The sequence below is a fragment of the Solanum stenotomum genome, chromosome 3 (genome assembly GCF_019186545.1).
Source record: "Solanum stenotomum isolate F172 chromosome 3, ASM1918654v1, whole genome shotgun sequence".
Taxonomy (NCBI): Eukaryota; Viridiplantae; Streptophyta; class Magnoliopsida; order Solanales; family Solanaceae; genus Solanum; species Solanum stenotomum.
Window position 1 is genome coordinate 66,678,359 of NC_064284.1, and position 2,929 is coordinate 66,681,287.

The following is a 2,929-nucleotide window of genomic DNA, read 5'->3' on the forward strand; positions in this document are numbered from 1 at the left end:
TGGGGTGGCAAATGTCTGGTATCCATAATATTAGTCCCGTATTGTGTATGCACAAAATATACATGAAAGAAAAGTACAAGGCAAGTGCACAACATCATCGGAGACTAAATCCATTGATGAAGGATGTTGTCAGAATAAAAGTCATCAAGTGGCTGGATGAAGGGATTGTGTACCCAGTATCTGACAGTAAATGGGTAAATCCAATGCAGTGTGTTCCAAGAAGGGCGGAATGACAGTTGTGACCAATGAGAAAAATGAGTTTATCCCCACAAGAACAGTGACTGGGTGGAGGATATGCATGGACTACAGAAAACTCAATGAAGCCACCAGGAAGGACCACTATCCGGTACCGTTCATTGATCAAATGTTAGATAGGTTGGCTGGCCAAGAGTATTACTGTTTCCTTGATGATTATTCAGGGTATAATCAGATCGTCATTGCACCTGTGGATCAAGGGAAGATGAAATTCACTTGCCCATATGACATGTATGCATTCAAACGCATGTCATTTGGCTTGTGCAATGCCCCAACCACATTTCAGAGATGTGTGATGGCAATTTTCCATGATATGGTGGAAGATTTTGTTGAAATATTCATGGACGATTTCTCGGTGTTTGGTGAGTCGTTCGAACTTTGTTTATCTAATCTTGACAGAGTTCTTACTAGGTGTGGGAATACCAATCTGGTGCTGAACTGGAAAAAGTGTCACTTTCTGGTCAGAGAAGAAATTGTGTTGGGCCACAAGATCTCCAAAAGTGGGTTAGAAGTAGACAAAGCAAAGGTGGAAGTGATTGAGAAGTTGCCATCACCAATATCAGTGAAGGGAGTACAAAGCTTCCTTGGACATGCTAGTTTTTACAAGAGGTTCATCAAGGACTTCTCTAAAACTGCAAGACCTATGTGCAGCTTGCTAGAGAAAGAGATGAAATTTGTGTTTGATGAAAAATGTTTGCAGGCTTTTGAGATGCTGAAATAGAAGTTGATCGAGGCTCCTATTCTTATTGCTCCAAATTGGGAGCTTCCATTCGAGCTGATGTGTGATGCTAGTGATATAGTAGTTGGGGAAGTGCTTGGGCAGATAAAGGACAAGGTGTTTCACTCCATATACTACACGAGCAAAACACTTGACGCAACTCAATCGAACTACATAGTTACTGAGAAGGAGATATTGGCATTGGTGTTCGCATTTGATAAGTTCAGGTCATACTTAGTGGGAACCAAATTGATAGTCTACACTGATCATGCGGCCATGCGGTACTTGTTCAAAAAGAAGGATGCCAAACCTAGGTTGATTAGGTGGATCCTGTTGCTGCAGGAGTTTGACCTCGAAATTAGAGATAGGAAGGAAACTAAGAACCAAATAGATGATCATCTGTCCCGACTAGAGGATGCATCTCATGTGAAAAATGAAGGGCAGATTTGTGAAGAGTTTCCTGATGAACAGTTGTTTGCTTTGGACATTGCTCAGGTGTCTTTGTATGCAGACATTGTGAATTTTCTGGTGAGTGGTTTGTTTCCACCAGGGGCATCAACACATCAGAAGTAAAGGTTAAAGTATGATGCACGCTTCTATACATGGGATGAGCCCTATTTGTTGAAGCAGGGTCCAGATCAGATGATGAGAATGTATATAGCTGAGCAGGAGGTGACACAAGTGTTGGAGAGTTGCCACGCGTCGCCATATGGTGGACATCATGGAGGCGAAAGAACTGCGCATGAGGTATTGCAATCTGATTTCTTTTGGCCTACTTTATTTAAAGATGTTGCTTTGTTTGTGAAAGGTTGCCATTAGTGTCAGAGGATGGGCACCATTTCGAAGAGGCATGAGATGCCATTAAACAACATACTAGAGGTGGAGATCTTTGATATGTGGGGGATTGACTTCATGGGACCATTCCTATCGTCCGGGGGTAATCAATACATTTTCGTCGTTGTAGACTACGTGTCTAAGTGGGTGGAAGCTGTTGCATTGCCAACAAATGATGCCACAGTGGTTGTCAAGTTTATTCGAAAGCAAATTTTCACTAGGTTTGGAACACCAAGGGAGATAATCAATGATGGAGGTAAGCACTTTATCAATAACTCAGTTCATAGCCTGTTAGCAAAGAATGAGGTGAGGCACAAAGTGGCTACATCATATCATCCCCAAACTAGCGGGCAGGTAGAGGTATCAAACATGGAGGTCAAGCAGATCTTCCAAAAGACTGTGAATGCCCAAAGAAGAGATTGGGCTGACAAGTTAGATGATGTATTATGTGTATATTAGACTGCTTACAAGACACTCGATAGGGACTTCTCCTTATCGAATGGTGTTTGGAAAAGCTTGTCACTTACCAGCTGAGGTAGAGCACAAGGCATATTGGGCGATTAAGAAGCTAAATCTAGATGTTGAGTTAGCAGGCAGAAAGAGGATCACACAGCTGCACGAGCTAGAAGAGTTTAGGCTTCACCCTTATGAAAATGCAAAGTTGTATAAAGAGAAGACCAAGAGGTGGCATGACAAACATATTGTGTCACGCACCTTTGATCCTGGTCAGTTAGTGTTACTTTTCAATTCTAAATTGAAGTTGTTCCTAGGGAAGCTTCGATCTAATGGAGTGGTCCGTATGAAGTGGTGAGAATGACCCAGCATAGTGCTGTGGAGTTAAAAAACAAGGATAAGAGTTGTACTTTCCTTGTGCATGGTCAAAGGGTCAAGCATTATTTCGAAAGTGATGTGGATCGTGAGCTTAAAACACTCACATTGAATGATGAATGAGTTATGAGATGGGTCGTGCCGCGACGTTAAATCAGGCGCTACACGGGAGGCAATCGTGAACCATTGTAATAGTTAGGATTTATGTGTTTTTATTAGGTTATTCTAGTTCTTAGGAATCAGTAAAAAAAAGATATATCATGAAAAATACAAAAATATGTGTCGTACCACGAC